Source organism: Trachypithecus francoisi, unplaced genomic scaffold (assembly GCF_009764315.1).
Source record: "Trachypithecus francoisi isolate TF-2019V2 unplaced genomic scaffold, Tfra_2.0 Lachesis_group19, whole genome shotgun sequence".
NCBI classification, from domain to species: domain Eukaryota; kingdom Metazoa; phylum Chordata; class Mammalia; order Primates; family Cercopithecidae; genus Trachypithecus; species Trachypithecus francoisi.
This window is the reverse complement of record NW_022681464.1, coordinates 37,868,562-37,891,253: the sequence shown is the minus strand read 5'-3', so window position 1 is coordinate 37,891,253 and position 22,692 is coordinate 37,868,562. Positions and strand designations below refer to the sequence as shown.

At 45.7% G+C, this 22,692-nt stretch overlaps 1 protein-coding gene across 2 annotated transcripts in view; it reads left to right on the top strand.

Moving 5' to 3' along the window:
* Positions 1-22,692, top strand: part of LPIN2 (lipin 2) — a 104,449-nt gene that overhangs the window by 1,992 nt on the left and 79,765 nt on the right. Inside the window, exon 1 of one of the 2 annotated variants that reach the window (XM_033178217.1) lies at positions 862-1,089. The exons of the other annotated variant lie outside the window; for it this stretch is intronic. The gene's annotated coding sequence lies outside the window, so the exon portion shown is untranslated. Of the gene's footprint in view, positions 1-861; positions 1,090-22,692 lie in introns of those variants that run through there. 2 annotated transcript variants of the gene reach the window in all.

The window sequence follows — 22,692 nt, the reverse complement described above, 5'->3', positions numbered from 1 at the left end:
AGACGCAGTCTCTCTGTCGCCAGGCTGGAGTGCAATGGTGCAACCTCGGCTCACTGCAACCTCCGCCTCCCCGTGTCTCCTGCCTCAGCCTCCTGAGAAGCTGGGATTACAGGCACGCGCCACCACGCCCGGCTGGTTTTTTGTATTTTAGTAGAAACGGGGTTTCTCCATTTTGGCCAGGCTGGTCTCGAACTCCTGACCTCAAGTGATCCGCCTACCTTCAGCCTTCCAAAGTGCTAGGATTACAGGCGTGAGTCACCCATTTCTTAAAAAGTATATTTTAATGCTGGGGACGCTGGCTTATGCCTGTAATTCCAGTACTTTGGGAGGCCGAGGTGGGAGGATGCTTGAGCCCAGGAGTTGGAGACCAGCCAGGGTAATACAGCGAGACCCTGCCTGGATAAAAAGAATAAACAAAAAACAACAAAAGAACCCCGACATATTTTTAAAAATGCGTTGTGTAACAGGATTTTTTTTTTTTTTTTGGTGGGGATGTAAGCAAAGGAGATGTGCTACTACTATTGATCAAAAGGGGATTATAAAACATTCATTCCCTAGACTTTCTTTGCACTTTAATATTCCTTTTTGGCAACTGGACTCTCAGTCCCACGTGACCCGCCGCAGGGTTGCCATGGGGACCGGAAAAACTTTTTTTTTTTTTTTTTAAAGTAACGCTCCTGTCGCCCGAGGCAGTAGAAAATCGAGGCCCCGCCCTCACTCGGCCAGGGGCCCAGGCCCGCAGCCCCGGGACTGGGAGCGGTGAGAAGCCGCACGCTTGCCGCTTGCCTGCTGGGGCGCGGCGCGCGGCCGGGAGCGCGCGTCACGTGGCTGGGGCGGGGCCTGCGCGCTGCCCGCCCGCCCGCTGCCGGCTCGGCCGCCGCAGCCGCCGCGTCCCATTCATGAGGGCCGCCCGACTCAGCTGCGGCCCAGGCGGCTTCCGAGACAGCCGCGGCTGCTGGCGCCCCGACCCTGCGCGCGCCCCCGGCCGGCCCCGCCCCCTCGGCTTCCCTCCCCGGCGGGTCCTAGCCGTCGCAGTCCAGTCGCCGCCTCCCCTGAGCCGCCCGCGGGCCGGGAGCGGAGCCGCCGCAGGTAAGTGGGCGCGGGCCGGATTCCTCACTGGCGTCCCTCCGGGGCTGGCGGCGAGTGTGTGCGCCTGGGGGCTCCCCTCGGCGCGGACCCGGGGCAGTCCTGCCGGAGGCCGGGACCCTCCGGGGCGGCGCGGGCCCGGGGCTGTCCTGCTGAAGGCCGGGACCCTCCGGGGCTACGCGGGCTGAGACGTCCCCTCCTCGCGCACCAGTTCCCGCGCCCCAGTCCCCGCCTCGCAGCGACAGCGCCACGTAGACGCGGCCCCCGCTGTCGCCGCAGGACGGACCCCCGGGGAGCCGGGGGCGGCGGGGCATCGGTGGTGGCTGCTGAGGACTCTGAACCCGCGCAGCTCCCCCGCCGCTGCCCTGGGGATGGTTACCCGAGACCACCCCGGCCCCCGGGTTTGGGGCGCGGAGGGGAGTGCGGAAGGCGCGCGGGAGGCCGCGTCTCTATCCCGCCCCCGGCCCTGGGGGAGGGGGCGCCGGGCACGTGATCCGCGGCGAGGCAGGGGCAGCAGAGTTGCTGGTATTTCTTCCCCGCCGCACTTTGCCGCGCACCTCCGCGTTCAGGCCGTGTGGACCGGATTCAAATGTGGTTGGTTTTGTCAAAGCCCCCAGCCCCCGGTGCAGATCTTAATTTGTAAGGAACATGTTCAGATACAGTTTGTACTGAGAGCCTGTCAACTTCTAACGCCAGCGGATCACCATTTTCTCCACTCGCCTGAATATTTTAAGACTTTTCATTGAAAATTCAAGATGACATTTTTTAGGTATAATTATGCAAACCAGTACCAGAAAGATCACCCTTCCTTTCAGAAAGGTACTGGAACTCTGAATACTTGGAAATACTTTGAAGAACTGCCTAGCAAATGGCCAAACTAATTTTTAATGCACATTTGGGGCTTATCCACGTTTTTTAATGAAAACGAGGCTCTAGACTTGGTGTCAAGGTAGGCCCTGTTGAAGTTCTTTGTCCAGTAGTGATGCTGGGTGTTACTGTTTATTAAAACTTGGACTGGCTAGATTATAATGTTTTGACCATACAAAGTCGGTTTTGAAATACATTTTGAAATATTTACTAATTATTTAGTGGCCCATACTGGTTTATGTTTTAACGGTCTGGTATTGATCATTCTCAGTGGCTTAAGATTGAGAAGTGTGGCAGGTGATGCTGAAGCGGGGGAGAAGCGGCAGAGCCGGCCACACAGTGCAGGGGACGGAGACAGGTGCTGGGCTGGTCCTCCTGCAGCATCCTCAGTTGTTGGAGGGCAGTCATCCTCAGGCCATACCCAGCCAGAGGAGAAAAACAACAGTGTGAAGCCACACGTGAAAGCCATCCAACGTCGGCTCTTCCCTCCAATTAAATTGTAGTTGATTGTGGTATGTCAGACTGAAGCATCTCTTTTATTTCGAGACGAAGTCTCGCTCTGTCGCCCAAGCTGGAGAGTAGTTACGCGATCTGTCACTGCAATCTCCGCCTCCTCTGTTCAAGCGATTCTTGTGCCTCAGCCTCCCGAGTAGCTGGGGTTACAGGCATGAGCCACCACACCCAGCACATTTTTGTATGCTGGTCTCGAACTGCCGACCTCGGTGATCCACCCCTGTCGGCCTCCCAAAGTGCTGGGATTGTAGGCGTGAGCAACCGCCCCGGCCAGACTGAAATATCTCCATGCCCAGCTTTTGATAGAGGTAGCCATAGAATGTTAGAAATGAAACGACAGGTTCTGTTTTCACGTTTGATGGCACAGTTGAGAGTCAATAGGGACGCATTATGCTTAAGAGAAGCTGGAAATGATGTGTTTGAAAACCCTTGAACACTACAGTGAAGCACTGTTAAGAAGCAAATAATAGAGTCAGCTGGGGCTTTGTCTCCTTTGTTGCTGGGAGAAGGTAGCAATAGAGGTTCTCATCGCCCTGTATTTAGTACTTTTGGTTTTAAGGACTGGACCCAGAGTTCCTGAAAGCCAGACTCTATAGCTGCTCAGTAAGTTCCAAGCACATAGCCGGCTCTGGGATGCGATTCGCTCGAGGTCTGTTGAATGAAGGTAGAGGCAGCAGGCAGTTTGTCCTTACCAGTGACCTGGAAGCTGGTGGCACTTCCTGAGTGAGCTCACTTACCTTCCCTGAATGGTGAGGCATGGATGAATATTCCTGGTGGTGCCACGTGTTAGAGGTGGTGAAAGGTCGAATGTTTACTTTATTAATATTACATCATGGCTTGGTTCTCTGTGTCAACAGCTATTTTTCTATGCTTTGGGTACATACTTCCTAATATGTATCAGCACAGTAACGCTTAGCTGGAGACTTTGTCTTGTTAGTTGATAGATTAGTGGTAAGAGGTAGATTTGGTTATTTGGTTATCTCCTGTAGATGCTTAGCAATTTAAATGAGGAGGTTTTTCTTTTTTTTTTTTTTTTTTTTGTTTTTTGAGACGGAGTCTTGCTCTGTCGCCCAGGCTGGAGTGCAGTGGCCGGATCTCAGCTCACTGCAAGCTCCGCCTCCCGGGTTCACTCCATTCTCCTGCCTCAGCCTCCTGAGTAGCTGGGACTACAGGGGCCCGCCACCACGCCCGGCTAGTTTTGTGTACTTTTTAGTAGAGACCAGGTTTCACCGTGTTAGCCAGGATGGTCTCGATCTCCTGACCTCATGATCCGCCCGTCTCGGCCTCCCAAAGTGCTGGCTTGAGCCACCGCGCCCGGCCAGGAGGTTTTTCTTTAAGCCTGATTTTAAGTCTTTCCATCTTTAATTTAAATCCATTTCTTTTTACTCTGACCCCAGTGACTGTCATTGAGTATTTGCCTGACTTGCCATGCCAGATTGGTAGGCAGTGGTTTGGAATCTTCATTTTGAAATCCTGTTTTTCTCTCTCTCATACCCTTCACTGCTTGGTAAGTTTTTATACTTCTGAATGAGACGCAGGCTCTTGTGACCTACCATTTGCCTCCTTCATGATGAAACAACTCACAAGTTGGTAGACAGAGCCTCCAGTTGGCAGAATCCTATATAGAATGTGTCTTTAAAACTTGAAGAGTTTGAAGGTATTTATTATAGCCTGGAGAATTATGTTTTATGGCTATATCTTGGTAATGAGACATTGGAATCACTTGGCTTTAGTGGCTTTGGTAATTAACTGATTTTTGGAATCCACCTCCCCTGCCGCTGGCTGGAGTCTTCATTTTAGTAACACACTATGACTAACACTAAACATGTATTACACGTGTGTTTCAAGACAAGCGTGAGTGAGTTGCTCACTCTGGGGTCCAAATGAAGCAGAGTCAGTGGCAATCTATGTGTAGTGGGGAGATGGCCAGAATCCCGCCGGGGCCACTCCGTGGGGTGCCTTGCTCTTGATTTTCAGCAGGAAGCTGGTGGAAGCTGGGTTGGGCATCTGGCACTGCTCAACTTCTCAGTCAGAAAGGAAGGAGAAGAAAAAAAATCTATTAGGAGGTAAACTGTGTTTTAATACAAGATAAAACTCTTAATGTCACTTTCAGGATTAAAATGATGATAAAGTAAACATTTTTACTAATTTGATTCACTGACTGCAATTCAGTCTTTTTCTGCTAAAGCCTTTGAATGCTGCATTTCAGTGATCAGGTTTGCTTAGTTTATGTTGTTAAAATTGTTAACAAGAAATGAGGAAGAATGCCGGGCGTGGTGGCTCACACCTGTAATCTCAGCACTTTGGGAGGCCAAGGTGGGCGGATCACTTGAGGTCAGGAATTCAAGACAGCCTGGCCAATGTGGTGAAATACTGTCTCTACTAAAAATACAGAAAAATTAGCCAGGTGTGGTTATGCATGCCTGTAGACCCAGCTACTTGAGAGGCTGAGGCATGAGAATCATTTGAACCCAGGAGGCAGAAGTTGCAGTGAGCCGAGATCGTGCCACTGCACTCCAGCCCAGGTGACAGAGCGAGACTCTGTCTCAACAAACAAACAAACAAAAAAAGGTCCTATTTTTATAATCTTTGGATTTAGAATTTTACTAGTGTTTTTTTTGTTTGTTTTTTGAGACGGAGTCTCGCTCTGTCACCCAGGCTGGAGTGCAGTGATGTGATCTCGGCTCACTGCAACCTCCGCCTCCCAGGTTCAAGCGATTTTCCTGCATCAGCGTCCTGAGTAGCTGGGACTATAGGCGCGTGCCATCACACCTGGCTAATTTTTTGTATTTTTAGTAGAGACGGGGTTTCACTGTGTTAGCCAGGATAGTGTTGATCTCCTGACTTGGTGATCCGCCTGCCTCGGCCTCCCAAAGTGCTGGGATTACAGGTGAGTCACTGTGCTCGGTCACTACTTAGTGTTTGTAGTTACCTGTCGTGTCATATATTTTCAACATGAGCTATCTACAGTAGGCTTTTTCTAACTTCTTTGGAGGAGAAACGTTGGCTCACAGGAAAGCACACCTTGTGATGCTTGGGTAGCTGTGGATTTGCCTTCCCAACTTTGCCTTTTTCTGATTTCTTGGCATATATAAACAGTTTAGAAAATCTGTATTTTGGTACTTAATTTTCTAAACAGTAACTTATATTAAATTTGACTCCGTTGCCTTCATATCTTGGCTACCAATTCCCTTAATTTTCTTGTTCAGTAGTATGTGTATTTGAACTGCCTCATGTTTTCTAACCAGGAACGATATAAATTAATTAGTGATTTATAAGTTGTTTTTAGCTTTTAGCATTTAAAAAAATCTTTCCTGTTGAAGAATCTGCTGCAGTGATCCATTTTAATCCTTTAGCAAATCTGAATTTCTTATTTCAGTTTTCTTGTGTTGATACTGTTGTTTTGTGCTCTCTGTAGTGTCTTGCATTTGCTCTCAGGGTTTATCTGTGGCTTTCCTCTAGGCTTTAATCAGTAGTAGGGTAAGTAATATACTGTTTCCTCAGTTTTCTGGCGCTCCCTGTGGATAATGCCAGTCTGCCTTCTTTGCTGTCTGTAAATGTTGAACTAAGGAAGGAGTAGAGAGGGAGATGGAGAGTGTTGAATGGAGGTAATAAGAATCTAGCATTGGGCCAGGCTCGGTGGCTCACACCTGTAATCCCAGAAATTTCCGAGGCGGGTGGATCACCTGCGTTCAGGAGTTTACGAGCACCCTGGCCAACATGGCGAAACCCCATCTCTACTAAAAATGCAAAAGTTAGCCAGTGCGTACCTGTAATCCCAGCTATTCGGGAGGCTGAGACAGGAGAATTGCTTGAACTCGAGGCAGAGGTTGCAGTGAGCGGAGATCGCGCCACTGCACTCCAGCCTGGGCAACAGAGCAAGACTCTGAAAAAAAAAAAAAAAAGAATATAGCCTTGAAGGTTTGCAAATTCTACAAGAGAAAGTAGGATTTGAGGAGGGGAGGAAAGAACATTTAAACACGGACATCTTTGAAATATGGCCGTGGGGAGAGAGGATCTATTGATTTTATTTCATTTATTTTTATTTTTAAAACTTTTTTTTTTTTGGCTGGGTATGGTGGCTCGTGCCTGTAATCCCAGCATTTTGGTAGGCCGAGGCAGGCGGATCACCTGAGGTCAGGAGTTCAAAACCAGCCTGGCCAATATGGTGAAACCCCATCTCCACTAAAAATACAAAAATTAGCCGGGCGTGGTGGCAGGCACCTGTAATCCCAGCTACTCAGGAGGCTGAGGCAGGAGAATCACTTGAACCTGGGAGGCGGAGGTTGCAGTGATCCAAGATTGCGCAAGACTCCATCCAAGGGGAAAAAAAAAAAGAATTCTTTTGAAAGAGAGAAGTCTCCCTATGTTGCCCAGGCTGGTCTCAGACTCCTGGGCTGAAGTGATCCTCCTGCTTTGCCCTCCTAAAGTACCGGGATTGCAGGCATGAGCCACCGCATCCAGACAGATCTGTTGATTTTAAAATGGATATGAGGCCTGAGCCCTGGAGTTCGAGACCAGCCTGGACAGCATGACAAGAAGCTGTCTCTCAAAAAAAAAAAAAAAAAAATAGCCAGCTGTGGTAGTGTGGGCACCTATGTGATCCCAGCTGCTCAGGAGGCTGAGGTCAGAGGATGGCTTCAGCCGAGGAGTTGAGGCTGCAGTGAGCCATGTTTACACCACTGCTGGATGACACAGTGGAACCCTGAGTCTAAATAAGTAAATACATGAGTAAGTGGGAAGGAGGGAAGGAAGGAAGGATCTAGGTTTAAAAATTATTTGGCCTTAGTGGTTATGAGTAAGCTGTATTAGATGAAGGGAGGAGCTAAAGATGGGGAAAGCATCCTTCAGACACTTTTACTGCCCAAAAAATAGATATATGGTACAAAGTAACTTTGTTAGTGACAGATTGAATTTCTGCATTTACCTATTTCTGAAATAAAACGAAAGGGATGAATAACCTTAGAATATTGATTTAAACTTCTATTTTATTTGAGACAAGGTCTCACTTGGTCACCCATGCTGGAGTGCAGTGGTGCAATCTCGGCTCACTGCAACCTCCACTTCTAGGGCTCAAGTGATCCTCCCACCTCAGGCTCCCGAGTAGCTGGGACCACAGGCAAGCGCCACCGTGCCCAGCTAATTTTTGTACTTTTCTCTAGGACAGGGTATCACCATGTTGCCCAGGCTGGTCTCGAACTCCTGGACTCAAGTGATCCACCCACCTTGGCCTCCGAAAGTGCTGGGATTACAGGTATGAGCCATGTGCCCAGCCTAAGCATCTGTTTTTATATTTAAAATAAGATCATCTCTTTTTATAAAAGGAATCATAATTATAAACAAAAAGTTCATTGATTAGTGTGGGATTGCATTTTGCCTAGAAGACGTTCTGTATACCCCTGACTAACCAGTAGAATGTATGCTGACCAAGATCATCCTTGTCTCTTCAGTGCATTATGATATGACATTTATGGCTCTGGCAAGATAGATATGTCCAGCTGTACTGGAGACATGGCTTTAAACTTATTCTGAAAGGGAGGTGTCCAGAATGCAAACAGCTCTTGAAAAGTATTTGGAAATAATTTCAATATAAAGTCATCGGCTCATTTGATTATATGATTTTGAATTGCTGTCCAGTATGTGCCAGCAAAACCATCAGATTGTTAATATGAATTAGAAGCTCTGATTTGGAGCTGCTTAAGTTGTTATGGATATTTTTCTTGACGGTTGAGTCTATAAACTTGTGGTCTTTGTAAAACAATATGCTTTTCTTATGAGCCAACATAAGTTAAGAAATTTTTGGGCTTACCCTTAGCATCATAAGGGATATAATATATCTTTTGTTTGTTTTAGGAGACTGTGTTATTTTTTTCTTTGTAAACACTCCGAGACATCTGTCCATGAATTACATTTCTTTAAACTCTTTTTAACAGTTTTTAAAAAATTAATAATAGGTACCTGGATGGGCGTGGTGGCTCACGCCTGTAATCCCAGCAGTTTGGGAGGCCGAGGTGGGCAGATCATGAGGTCAGGAGATTGAGACCATCCTGGCTAACATGGTGAAACCCCATCTCTACTAAAAATACAGAAAATTAGCCAGGCATGGTGGCAGGCACCTGTAGTCCCAGCTACTCAGGAGGCTGAGGCAGGAAAATGGCATGAACCCGGGAGGCGGAGCTTGCAGTGAGCTAAGATCACACCACTGCACTCCAGCCTGGGCGACAGAGCGAGCTCCATCTCAAAAAAGAAATAAAAATAAAAATAAATAAATATAATAAGTACCTATTTGACATTGTAGCCATAATGTCAATTTACATATAAACTTCGAGAGTAAGAGTTACTTAGAGAAATACTAAAGAGAGAGAGAGAGAAAGCTTTCTGTTTTTATTATTTAAAATATTAAACAAGTGCTTGTCTTTTTTTTTTTTTTAAAGAGACAAGGTCTCACTCTGTCACTCAGGCTGGAGTGCAGTGGGGCTATCACAGCTCACTGCAGCCTTGACTTCCCCAGCCTAAGCAGTCCTCCTACCTCAGCTTCCCCAGTAGTTGGGACTACAGGCCTGCGCCACCATGCTTGGCTAGTTTTTTTTTTTGAGACGAAGTCTCACTCTGTCACCCCGGCTGGAGTGTGGTGGCACGATGTCGGCTCACTGCAAGCTCCACCTCCTGGGTTCACGCCATTCTCCTGCGTCAGCCTCCCAAGTAACTGGGACTACAGGCGCCCGCCACCACGCCCGGCTAATTTTTTGTATTTTTAGTAGAGATAAGGTTTCACCATGTTAGCCAGGATGGTCTTGATCTCCTGATCTTGTGATCCGTCCACCTCGGCCTCCTAAAGTGCTGGAATTACGGGTGTGAGCCACCGCACCCGGCCCATGCTTGGCTAATTTTTGTATTTTTTTTCTGTAGAGATGAGGCTTTGCCATGTTGCCCAGGCTGGTCTCTAACTCCTGGGTTCAAGTGATCTGCCAGCTGTGCTGACATTACAGGTGTGAGCCACTGTGCCCGGTCAACAAATGCTTTATAAGAAAGGACTGATCTTCTGTTGCAGGATTTTCTAACTGGCTCAGCCATTAAAAATAACTTACCTAGGTAACATTATTTGAAATATAGAAATTTGGCATTTTCGGGTCTTTAATATCTAGTCTGTCCACTGACAGTCTGTTGTAAAGTGGTGCTGATGCCTTCTACTTAGGAACACTAGGTATTTCGAGGAGGTGTTTAATATTTGTAAAAGATTATCATTATTACAGTTACTTTATTGAACAACTTTTTTAGGCCCTTTGTTAAGTTTTTTACATAAAGTATCTTTTAAGAGTGACGACAACTGTACAGCGTACAGATAACAATGCTTTTTTCTAGGTGAGAACCCTGAAGCTGAAAGAGATTTGCCAGAGGCCACAGCCGTGTGGCAGTGATGACCTGCCTTACCACATTGTCTTGTTCCTATGCTGCCCGACTGTCTAAGGACTCTTGACAGTTCCTGTGCATTGCTTTATCATCCCTAAATCAATTTTAGTGTTTTGGTTTTGCTTTATTATGATTATTGTTGTGAATTGTTATTTATAGAGGTCTCGCTGTGTTGCCCAGGTTGGTCTCAAACTTCTGGGCCCAAGCAGTCTTCCCGTTTCTACTTCCTGAAGTGCTGGGATTACAAGGTTGGGCCACCAGGCCTGGCCGTTGTTACTTTTATTAGGTAGAACTGGATAAGCTGTGTGTGTGTGTGTGTGTGTGTGTGTGTGTGTGTGTGTGTTTTGTTTTGTTTTTTGTTTTTTTTTAAGATAGGATCTTGCTCTGTTGTCCAGGCTGGAGTACAGTGGCACGATCTCAGCTCACTGCAGCCTGGACCTCCTGGGATCAAGCAATCCTCTTGCATGAGCCTCGTGAGTAGCTGGGACCACAGGCATGTGCCACTATACCCGGCTAATTTTAGTTTTAGTAGACGTAAGGGTCTTGCTATATCAGCTGAGGATGATCTGGAACTTCTGGGCTCAAGTGCTCCTCCCACCTCAGCCTCCCAAAGTGCTGAGGGGTTACAGGCATGAGCCACTGTGCCCTGCTGAGATGCTTTTCTTTTCTTTCTTTGTTTCTTTTTTTTGAGACGGAGTCTTGCTTTGTCACCCAGGCAGGAGTGCAGTGATGCGTGATCTTGGCTCACTGCAGTGTCTACCTCCCGGGTTTAAATGATTTTCCTGCTTCAGCTTCCCTAGTAGCTGGGGTTGCAGGTGCCTGCCACCACACTGTGCTAATTTTTGTGTTTTTAGTAGAGATGAGGTTTCACCGTGTTGGCCAGACTGGTCTCAAATCCCTGATCTCAAGTTGTCCACTGGCCTCGGCCTCCCAAAGTGCTGGAATTACAGGTATGAGCCACTGCACCCAGCCGAAGCTTTTCTTTATAGATGTCAGCATCTATAAATGGGTAACAGAGGGATAGCACCTACTTTAATAGGAGCTGTGGGTTTCTCTGGGTTATTTATGTTTTCAAAGGCAGTTGTGTCAAGGGGAGAAATACCACCCAGGAAGACGAGGAGGTGATGTGGCCCTACCATGCCTACTTGGTGCGCTCTGGAATGAGTTGGACAAGGTGAACCTAATGTCCTTTAGCCTGCCTTTCACAGCATGAACATATCGCTGGGCTGAGAATGGATTGAATGTCTAAGCTGTATTTCTCATACAACATGAACCCTAAAACAAGCTAAATATTGCTCTCGGGCTCATCCTGATAGGAAGGTGACTGTTTTAGTGTTGGGGAGGAGGAAATGGGCTCAGTGGGACTGTGTGAGACATGGTATGTCAGTATCCAACATGGTGCCTTCTTCACGGATTTACCCTTGTAATTTCGACAGTTCCTGATTTGAGTAAGTGTACACTGTGACCCCTGGGTTACATGGCACTGGACTGTGTGTAGAAGGATCATGAAGTTAAACAATTTCAGAATTGAATAGAGCTTCTTATCTTTTACTTTGTTCAGTGTTGGGGGAACCAGCCCCCAATATTTTAACGTAGGTTCTTTCTGTTTTCCCTAAGTGTCGGCTGGTCTGAGAAATAAAGAGAAAGAGTACAAAGGGGAATTTCACAGCTGGGCCTCTGGGGGTGACATCACATATTGGTAGGACTGTGATGGCAACCCCGAGCCGCAAAACCAGCAAGTTTTTGTTAGTGGTTTTAAAAGGGGAGGGGGTGTATGAACAGGGAGTAGGTCACAAGGATCACATGCATCAAAGGGCAATAAGATCACAAGGCAAAGGCAAAATTAGAATTACTGATGAGGGTCTGTGTCCCGCTGTGCACGTATTGTCTTGATAAACATCTTTACAGGAAACAGGGTTCGAGAGCAGAGAACTGGTCTGGCTAGAATTTACCAGGCTGGAATTTCCCAGTCCTAGTAAGCCTGAGGGCACTGCAGGAGACCAGGGTGTATTTCAGTCCTTATCTCAACTGCATTAAGACAGACACTCCCAGAGTGGCCATTTATAGGCCTCCTCCCAGGAATGCATTCCTTCCCCAGGGTATCAATTATTAATATTCTTTGCAGGGAAAAGAATTCAGCGATATCTCTCCTACTTACACGTCCATTTATAGGCTCTCTGCTAGAAGAAAAATATGGCTCTATTCTGCCCGACCCCACAGGCAGTCAGACCTTATAGTTACCTTCCCTTGTTCCCTGAAAATTGCTGTTATTCTGTTCTTTTCAGGGTGTACTGATTTCATATTGTTCAAACACACGCTTTACTAAAAATTGATTGTACAATAGTGGTCCTGAGGTGATGTACGTTCTCAGCTTACAAAGATAACGTGATTAAGAGATTAAAGTAAAAGCAGGCATAAGAAATTATGAGTATTATTAGGGAAGTGATAAATGTCCATGAAATCTTCACAATTTATGTTCAGAGATTGCAGTAAAGACAGGCGTAAGAAGTTATGAAAGTATTAATTTTGGGAACTGGTAAATGTCCATGAAATCTTCACAATTTATTTTCTTCTGCCTCGGCTCCAGCCACTCCCTCTGTTCGGGGTCCCTTACTTCTCACAACAGGTCAGAACTCCAGGTCCCATCACATTGTTGGTAGCCAGTGGAAACCCCTAATACAGTTGAGTATCTGAATTCTCTTTGAGCAGATCTGTCTTTTGAACTAGTGCTTTCTTCACTGTATCATTTGACTTACTTGGTAACTACATCTGCAGATGAGCTCCCCGCTAACGGAGTTTTAGTGGTGTTTTACTTAGTATAATTGAATAAATGAATGGCATATCAGCTCTGATGAAGAACCTTTCATTAAATAGAAATATACTCATAGACCTTTAGGAATTCCCAAATTCATGAATATTCTTTTGATGAATCATTTACTCTTTTGTAATAGGGAGATAACAGTACCTACTTGACAGGCTGGTTCTGAGGATTAAATGAAGTCATACGTTAAACTGGAGCCAGCAGCCACCTCTAGGTCTTACTAGGCCACAGGAACCGGTGTTGAGTCATAGGACAAAGGGCGAAAGGTGAATGAACATTCCTCTTGTCCTGAAGTAGCTGATAGTGTCATAGAGCAATCAAGTAGGTCTGCTTCTGCGTAAAGCAAGGTTTTATGAATCATGGACAAGGAGGGACTTAGAAGGGCGTACTGCTTGAGCGATTGTGGAGAGTCTGAGGAACTGTCTTGGAGATAGCACTGGGCTTATATTTTTAATGTGAGAATTTAATGTTTAGTTGGAAACTTATTTTTATCTCAAAAAAAAAAAAACCCCGTTTCGTGTGTTTGCTTAGAATTTCCTTCTTGACCCAGAAAGAAAGAAATTTCTTTATCCTCATAGTGCCAAAGTTAGAAATTTTGTATACAAATCTTATGCACGACATGTGTTTATAAATGTAATCCTTAAGATTTTTGCCATCATTTCATCTATGGCTGCTTGAATTTTGTTAATGTGTGGGCCTGTAGGAGGAGCCTTATCTTTGTATTTAGAATGGGACTTCTAGAAAGCACAGTTGTTTATACCTAGTATATTGCAGGTGAACATTTAACTAAAAGAAAAACATTTACTGATTAATTCATAAGGCCTCTAACATATTTCTATAAGCTTGAATAATTGATTTTCATTAGAATGGACACCAATTTTCTTAGATTATAAAACTACATGAAATTTTATTCTCTGCCAGTTGAAAAACATAGGAACTGGTACACCTGTATTGCTATGGTGGCTATTTTTTTTTTTTTGTCTTTTGAAGGTCATCCTTTTAAATGCTGTCTGAATCTTTCAGTGCTATCCTTGCCATGGAAATGGACCTCCCCCCCCCCCCCCCCCCCCCCCCCCGCAAGTGTGCTATCTTCATGACAGTCGAGGAATAGGACTTTTGTTTTAGGTCATCTCCCTGTCCCAAGTGAAAGAACTAGATAACTTTGTTGTATTTAAATTTCCCGGTTTGTTTGTTTTGTCTTACTAATGAGACATACCTAAAGGTCAGATGGACCACAGGTGCTGATCCTGAGAGTCGGAAAGTAACTTTTCCTAATTAAAAGCAAAACAAAAAAAGCCTTACAATGCTTATATTTGCTTGGTGTTCATATTTTCCTTCCCTTAGTAGTTTTCATTTCTGTAAATACGTTCTTATTCATTAGGCTATCTCACATAATAGTTCTGTTTATCTTTTAAAATCGTAAGTATATTATTTTTACATGTAAGTGAAACATTTAAGTACATAGTACTGTGAGGTTTATAATGAAAAACCCCAGTTCTCTTTCTCACAGCTGCTTACTGCTCCCTAGCAAAAGCCCCTTTCATTTTTCTGTTGCTTGTGGGATTTGATGCTGTGCTTGTATGCATACACTACTGTAGGTTGTGTTTTTAATTTTAGACCGTCTCTATTGATTTCCTACTCTGCAAGATGAAGGTTCATCTCTTACATAACCCTCCTATCACACACACGTTTCTTTATACTAAGCTCTCAATAACATTTTCTAATTTTCTTAATATTCATTGTTTATATTTTCATGGCTAAATATATTGCTTACAGCTAAGCATGTGCAGTGATTTTATTTCTTCGCCAGTTCATATTTTTTTTTCTCTAGAGTCAACAATTTTTTTTTGGTTTACATTTCTTAGTACCAGTCACAAATTCAGGCCCCCGGTTTCTGATAGGACTATAGAACTCTGCAGTCAACACCTCACTCACCCTGAATCCCAGTAATTTCCTGTGTTGGATTCTGAGTCCTGGATTACGCGTTGTCTTCTGTCTTGGCATACTTCCCCATTTTGATGGAGCACATCCTCCAGCAGCTTTTTGAGAAAGGGTTTACATGGAGGAAATTCTTTGAGAGCCTACATGTCTGAAAATGTCTTTATTTGAACCTCCTACCCAACTGATAAGCTAGCTATAGAATGCTAGAATGGAAATAGTTTTCCTTTAGAATTGTTACTTTTGAGAAGTTACCTTTTTTTGAGGAGTCTCAAGGCTTTTTGATTTCTCTCTCTTCCTCCCTCTACGCCCTCTTTCGCCCTTTTCCTATCCTTTCCCCCCACCCATTTTTTTTTTTTTTTGTAGCACTTTTACTTTGTCTCTTTTTAAAATATCTCATTATCATCTCTTGATGAAGCGCCTTGGTTTGGGATTTGCCATCTCAGTTTTTGGACGAGACACAGTCTCTTAGGAGGGAACCCAGGAAGTACCCACCTTATCTGGCTTCGCAGTGAACCCTCACCCCTGTCCTTGTTTCGTTACTTACACCCGGCTAGCGGGCAGGTATGTCACCAGATTCTCCGCAGGCCAGAGGGCATAGAAACACCCAGAGACTGTAGTGGGTATTTAGCAGGCCTGCTGAGGCCTCTTCCCACAGGTGGAATCATCTGTAGCTGTGTACACTCATGATGTTGGGTAAGTGGCTGGCACTAGGTGCCGTACATCTGATGGAGGGCGTGGTATGTATCCTGCTTTGTGTAGCCGTGCCCATATGGTGATTTTGGAATCCTGTGTGTAGCCTTTAACGTTGTCTGTTGGCATGTTTCTGTCGTGACTGTCTTAGGTGGAGCCCACAGCAGTGCAGGTATTTCTTCATCCTTTGACCTGGGCACCTGGTGGGAACTTTCAATTTGGAAAATAATGTTTCTGACTCCAGGAAATTTCTTGTATGATTTGTTTGATAATATCCAACCCCTGCCTTCCCCTACCTTTCTTTTTCCCCCTCCTGTTTCTGTTCTTTAAAAAGCCTACAAGTCAGATATTGGGGCCATTTTGGATTGATACTCTGATATTCATCTTTTTCCTCCTTTTGCCCATCCTTTTATCCTTACTGGATTTACTGGGAGATTTGCTTTCTACATTTTCTCCTCCTCCCCCTCCTGCTCCTCCTGCCTCTCTTCCTCCTCCTCTTCTTCCTTCTCCTCTTCCTCCTCCTCCTCCTCTTTCTTCTTCTTCTTCTTCTTTTTTTTTTTTTTGAGACTGAGTTTCACTCTTGTTGCCCAGGCTGTAGTGCAATGGCACGATCTTGGCTCACCGCAACCTCCGCCTGCCGGGTTCAAGCGATTCTCCTGCCTCAGCCTCCCGAGTAGCTGACATTACAAGCATGTGCCACCATGCCCGGCTAATTTTTTTGTGTTTTTGATAGAGACGAGATTTCTCCATGTTGATCAGGCTGGTGTCGAACTCCCGACCTCAGGTGATCCGCCTGCCTTGGCCTCCCAAAGTGCTGGGATTCCAGGCAAGAGCCACCGCGCCTGGCTCTTCTTTTTAAAAGAAAAAAAAACCAAAACAGAGATAGGGTCTCATTAATGTTGCCCAAGTTGGTCTTGAACTTCCAGCCTTAAGCAGTCCTCCCACCTCAGCCTCCTGAAGTGCTGGGATTACAGGTGAGACCCACCGTGCCTTGCTATTTTTTAATTTTTGTAGAGACAGGGTCTTGCTGTGTTTCCCAGGCTGGTATTTATTTTCCAACCGTTCTATAGAATGTCTCAGTTTTACAGTTGTGTTTTAATTCCCAAGAGCGCTTTCTCATTCTTGGATGCTTATTTTTATTAGCATCCTCTCCTAGCTGCTGGTGGGTCGCTGGCAGCCTTTGGCATTCCTTGGCTTGTAGATGCATCATCCCAATCTCTGCCTTTATATTCACATGGCGTTCTTCCTGTATGCATGTCTGTCTCTCTGTCCAGATTTCCTCTGTTTTTTTTTTTTTTAATTTTTTTTTTTTTTTTTTGAGATGGAATCTCACTCTGTTGCCCAGGCTGGAGTACAGTGGCACAATCTCGGCTCACTGCAAGCTCCACCTCCCGGGTTCACGCCATTCTCCTGCCTCAGCCTCCCAAGTAGCTGTGACTACAGGCACCCGCCACCACGCCTGGCTAATTTTTTGTATTTTTAGTAGAGATGGGGTTTCACCGTGTTAGCCAGGATGGTCTCGATCTCCTGACCTCGTGATCCACCTGCCTCGGCCTCCCAAACTGCTGGGATTACAGGTGTGTGCCACCGCGCCCCAGATTTCCTTTTTTTATAAGGACATCAGTCTTACTGGATTCGGGCCAGCCCTGATGACCTCGTTTTAACTTGAATACCTCAGTAAAGATCCCTTTTCTAAATAAGATCACATCTGAGCTACTAGAGGTTAGGACTTCAGCGTTTCCTTTTTGGAGAATATAGTTCAACCCAAACAGTGGGGTTTGAGAGCAGAGATAACACGTGACATCCTCTGACAGGATGTCTAGTTACAGCAATGTTTTTAAAGATGCTTTTAGTTACACCTGTCTTCACAAATGATCAGAAAGAAACTCTTAGAAAGTAATTTTTAGATAACAACTGGAGATTTTTGTTCAGACTTGTGACTGCTAAAATTTTCTGCATGTTCCTGAATGTTTAGTGACAGTATCTCAGTTGTCTCATTTTCACTCTTGCTTTGTTTCTAAAGTCATTTGAAGGTTGGCAAAATGACTAAAGAAAGAACAGCAGCAGTGTCTTATGAGAAAGTAAACCCTATCTATATCCTGGCATAGTTAGGTGAACATGTTAGCCAGTTTCTCATGCTCTGTCCCTCCATATTATACTCTTATTCTTTTTTCAGATATGAGCCTTCTTGGAGCTTTGTTGCTTTAAAAAAAAATCTGTCATGTACTTTCCTGTTCTGGGCTCTACAGCCCTTTTCTTTACTTAAAGTGTCTCTTGCTGCTCTTCCTCCCTCTCCTCAGGCAGCAGCACCCTCTTTTGTTTCCTTGATGATAGTTGTCCCAGCCTAACATATGTTGTTGCTGTTGTCTCTCTTCCCCCATTAGAATATAAGCACTACAAGGACAGGTACCTTGTCAGCCAATTTCACTACTTGATCCCCACTCTCAGAATAGAATAGACACTGCTGTTGAACAGATCAGTGAGTGAAACAGGCTTTCTTTTCTGACTTTCAAGTGCTGTTTCGCTGACTTGCTGTTGCTCTTGGAAGTCCTTCTCTCTTGTTGAAGTAGCTTAGTATGCAAGTCAGCTTGTGATAACACACTGCTGCAGCCTTACTTGGCATTTGTTTTGCAAAACTACTTAAAAATAGCCTAAATCTGAGTGATTGGTGGCATTGATTGCAGCAGTGCCATTGATATGGCCACAGCCTTTCCCTTTATCCACCCAAGTGTCCTCCCAGAGCCAGGAAAGGGAGGTTCCCCTCCTTACATTTCTGAAGATTCTGATGTCCCAGTGGACACCATGCAGAATTTAATAAAGCAAGGCATGAAACTTGAACTGTGTTTTGATTGACAATGGGAAGGTCTCCTCTGCAGACACAGGCACAGGGTGCCTGGAGCTGCCTGGCACTGGGAACTCTGCCTCACGGTCACCATGTTCTGTTTAACTGAGACAAGGAGACACTTCAGGCACTTCCAAAGGAAAGAGTAGAGAAGTAGTGAATTCATGCTTACTGATCTAGCAGACTTACAGTAACAGACTTCTAGTCATTATGGAAGAGCCTCCTTTCCCCCCCCGCGGGAGCCATTCAACAGTGATGGATGCCATATGTAAGGTTGGTGAATTGTTTATGCAGCAGAAGTCACCTTTTGATCAGTATTGTGGCAGTCTTGGTTTCATTGTGGCACACTGCAGAGTTACGGGCATAGTGGCCTGGTGTTCTGATGATGTCTTGAAAGTGACTGCTATAGCTTTGACTTCATTCATGTTCCTTTGAATTTGTTATGTTTAGAAAAGTAGAAGAAGCCTCTGCCGGGTGCAGTGGCTGATGCTTGTAATCCCAGCACTTTGGGAAGCTGAGGTGGGCAAATCACATGAGGTCAGGAGTTCAAGACCAGCCTGGCCAACAGAGTAAAACCCCATCTCTACTAAAAAAAAAAAAAAAACAAAAAACAAAAATGAGACCAGGTACAGTGGCTCAAGCCTGTAATCCCAGTACTTTGGGAGGCCAAAGCTGGCGGATCACCTGAGGTCGGGAGTTCGAGACTAGCCTAGCCAACATGGCGAAACCCTGTTTCTACTAAAAATACAAAAATTAGCTGGGCGTGGTGGTGGGCACCTGTAATCCCAGCTACTTGGGAGGCTGAGGCAGGAGAATTGCTTGAATCCAGGAGGTGGAGGTTGCAGTGAGCCGAGATTGCGCCAGTGCACTCCAGCCTGGGTGAAGGAGTGAGATCCCATCTCGAAAAAAAAAAGAAAGAAAGAAAAAAATATAAGCCTGCAAAAATGAAATGTACACATTTATGATATGTTGACTCTGGCACCTCTTCTGCAGAAGTTTACCATTAGCAAGTACAGCAAACTTGGTGCCATTGTCAAGGCCTTTGTAGAACCAAATGATGCTTTGTTTGGAGAGGGTGGGATGTGGTTCTGTTGTTCTGGGACGTATATGATGTTCAATAGATAGATAAAGATATTGGTTGGGTGTGGTGGCCCACGCCTGTAATCCCAGCACTTTGGAAGGCCGAGGCAGGTGGATCACGAGGTCAGGAGATCGAGACCATCCTGGCTAACACAGTGAAATCCCGTCTCTAGTAAAAATACAAAAAATTAGCCGGCGTGATGGCGGGCGCCTGTAGTCTCAGCTACTCAGGAGACTGAGGCAGGAGAATGGCGTGAACCCAGGTGCTGGAGCTTGCAGTGAGCTGAGATGGTGCCACTGCACTCCAGCCTGGGCAACAGAGCTAGACTCTGTCCCCCCCACCCCCCCCAAAAAAGAAAAGATTATCCTAGGAGGTTAGCGTGTAATCATATCTTTTCTGCAACATCACCATGCCTGTTGAAATGGAGATGTTGGATGATGTAATTGATGGACATTATAAAATAACCAATGTAACACTTTTATTTTTCGGAGGGAGTCTCGCAGTGTCGCCAGGCTGGACTGCAGTGGCGTGATCTCAGCTCACTGCAACCTCCAGCTCCTGGATTCAAGCTATTCTCCTGCCTCAGCCTCCCAAGTAGCTGGGATTATAGGCATGCACCACCACACTCAGCTAATTTTTTTTTGTATTTTTAGTAGAGACGGAGTTTCACCATGTTGGCCAGGATGGTCTCGATCACCTGACCTCGCGATCCACCCGCCTCAGCCTCCCAAAGTGCTGGGATTACAGGCGTGAGCCACTGCGCCCGGCCTTAACATTTTATTAGTAAGCCTAAAGTTTGCCCATAGAGCTAATTGCCTCTGATTCTTCAGTTTTGCCCTCCATTATACACGAATAATAATGAAACTTGGTACCCTGCTTAAAAAATGTGACTGTGAAGGAACATGACTAAAAACTTACACAATGAAATGTACTTTGCACTTTAGGGGCAACATATACATTTCATCTATGCTGTCATTCTGGAAAACATTTTGAAACACCCCTTCCTTTTTTTTTTTTGAGACGGAGTCTCGCTCTGTCGCCTAGGCTGGAGTGCAGTGGCCGGATCTCAGCTCACTGCAAGCTCCGCCTCCTGGGTTTACGCCATTCATTCTCCTGCCTCAGCCTCCCAAGTAGCTGGGACTACAGGCACCCGCTACCTTGCCCGGCTAGTTTTTTGTATTTTTTAGTAGAGATGGGGATTCACCGGGTTAGCCAGGATGGTCTCGATCTCCTGACCTCGTGATCCGCCCATCTTGGCCTCCCGAAGTTCCTTTTTAAATTGCTTTCAGAGTCTCACAGTATAACCTTTTATTCCCAGTGGTGGAAAATCTTTACCCTTCAAGGTAGATTAGGTGTTTGGAAATAGCTAGAAGCCATTCAAAGCAACATCTGATGAACCATGCACATCAGATGAATTATATTTACTTTTGGAGTATAAGAGTTGTGTGACTGTGGTATTGATACTCATTTTTATCCTGTGTAGCACCTAAATTAAATTTAAAGATAGTTCTTTCAGGAAGAAAGAGGAGCCCTCATGTCTTGTTACACAGTGGTATATCAGTGGAATTAATTTATTACAGCCTTCAGAGGTGATTGATTTAAAAGACAATATTCATGTTAGAGTGCAGATGTGACTAGACAGTTTTACACTAAAACTTAGAAGAAGAGAAAACACTGGGGACAAATAGGCTGTAGAGTGGGGTTCAGTTGGATGAGTCTTAAGGCATAGGGAAATGGTTTGGGAAGTTAAAACAGATGCACAGAGCTGATGATTGAAGCATTTAGATTTAGAAAGTCATTTGTTTTCCGGCCGGGCGCGGTGGCTCAAGCCTGTAATCCCAGCACTTTGGGAGGCCGAGACGGGCGGATCACAAGGTCAGGAGATCGAGACCATCCACGGTGAAACCCCGTCTCTACTAAAAAAATACAAAAAACTAGCCGGGCGAGGTGGCGGGCGCCTGTAGTCCCAGCTACTTGGGAGGCTGAGGCAGGAGAATGGCGTAAACCCAGGAGGCGGAGCTTGCAGTGAGCTGAGATCCGGCCACTGCACTCCAGCCTGGGCGGCAGAGCAAGACTCCGTCTCAAAAAAAAAAAAAAAAAAAAAAAGGCCGGGCGCGGTGGCTCAAGCCTGTAATCCCAGCACTTTGGGAGGCCGAGACGGGCGGATCACGAGGTCAGGAGATCGAGACCATCCTGGCTAACATGGTGAAACCCCGTCTCTACTAAAAATACAAAAAACTAGCCGGGCGAGGTGGCGGGCGCCTGTAGTCCCAGCTACTCGGGAGGCTGAGACAGGAGAATGGCGTGAACCCGGGAGGCGGAGCTTGCAGTGAGCCGAGGTTGCGCCACTGCACTCCAGCCTGGGCGGCAGAGCGAGACTCCGTCTCAAAAAAAAAAAAAAAAAAAAAAGAAAGTCATTTGTTTTCGTTTTCCTTTCCTGGGTCCCTCATTATTAAGTAGCTCCTTGATGGCTGGAAACCTGTCCTAACAGTCAGCTGCTAAAGCACTTACTGTGGCATATGTCTTGGAACTATTCAGTTCATTGTTCTTTTTTAATGAAAAGAAGAAAGAAAACTAGCATTTATAAAGCAGCTGGTAGTTTCCAGGCACCACCTTATGGGATCCTCACAGCAGTCCTACCTGACAGGTGCTCTTAACCCTGCTATATGAAGGGGGCCTTTGAAGCTCAGGTCCAGCTGAAACAGAGGAAGGTTCCATCCTGGAGGTCTGTGGCAAGTGGGAGAGTTTTGGTGTAAAACTCCCCGTCTAAATTCAGCCACGTCATGTGCTTGCCGGCCCTAACGTGTTTGTGGGGACCCAGTCAGAACAGGCTTATCAGTACAGGGCCACATACCAGCTGTTTAAACCAGTGGTTCTCAGCTGGGGACAGCTTTGCCCCCCACCCCACCCCCGGGGACATTCAGAAATAACCTGAGACCTTTTTTTGGCTGTCATAACTGGGGAGGGCACTACTGGCATCTGGTGGTTGGAGGCCAGGGATGCTACACTCCTCACTTCCCAAGCAAAGAATTATCTGACTAAAAATGTCAGTATGCTGAGAAAACCTGTATCTAAACTATTAAAAGCTGTAAATCCAAAGAAAAGATCGTTGTTCAAGGGGATGGATATCCCATTTACCCTGATTTGAGCATTACACATTGTATACATGTATAAAATATTATTACATGTCCTCCCCAACTATGATATATCATTAAAAAACATTTTTTTACAGCTATAAATCCAGTCACCACCCCCATGGCCTGGCCTCCATGGCCACCAGTGACCCTGCAGAAGCCTTGTCCTTTGCCAGCTGCCCTAGGGAGCCTGAGCGTAGGTCTGCTGCACAGATGTACACTGACTTGCAGGGCACAGGTCTGGGGCAGCTTGGCTTGTGATAACCACCTGTTCCCTTATCTAAATTGTCTTCAAAAAACTTTCCTA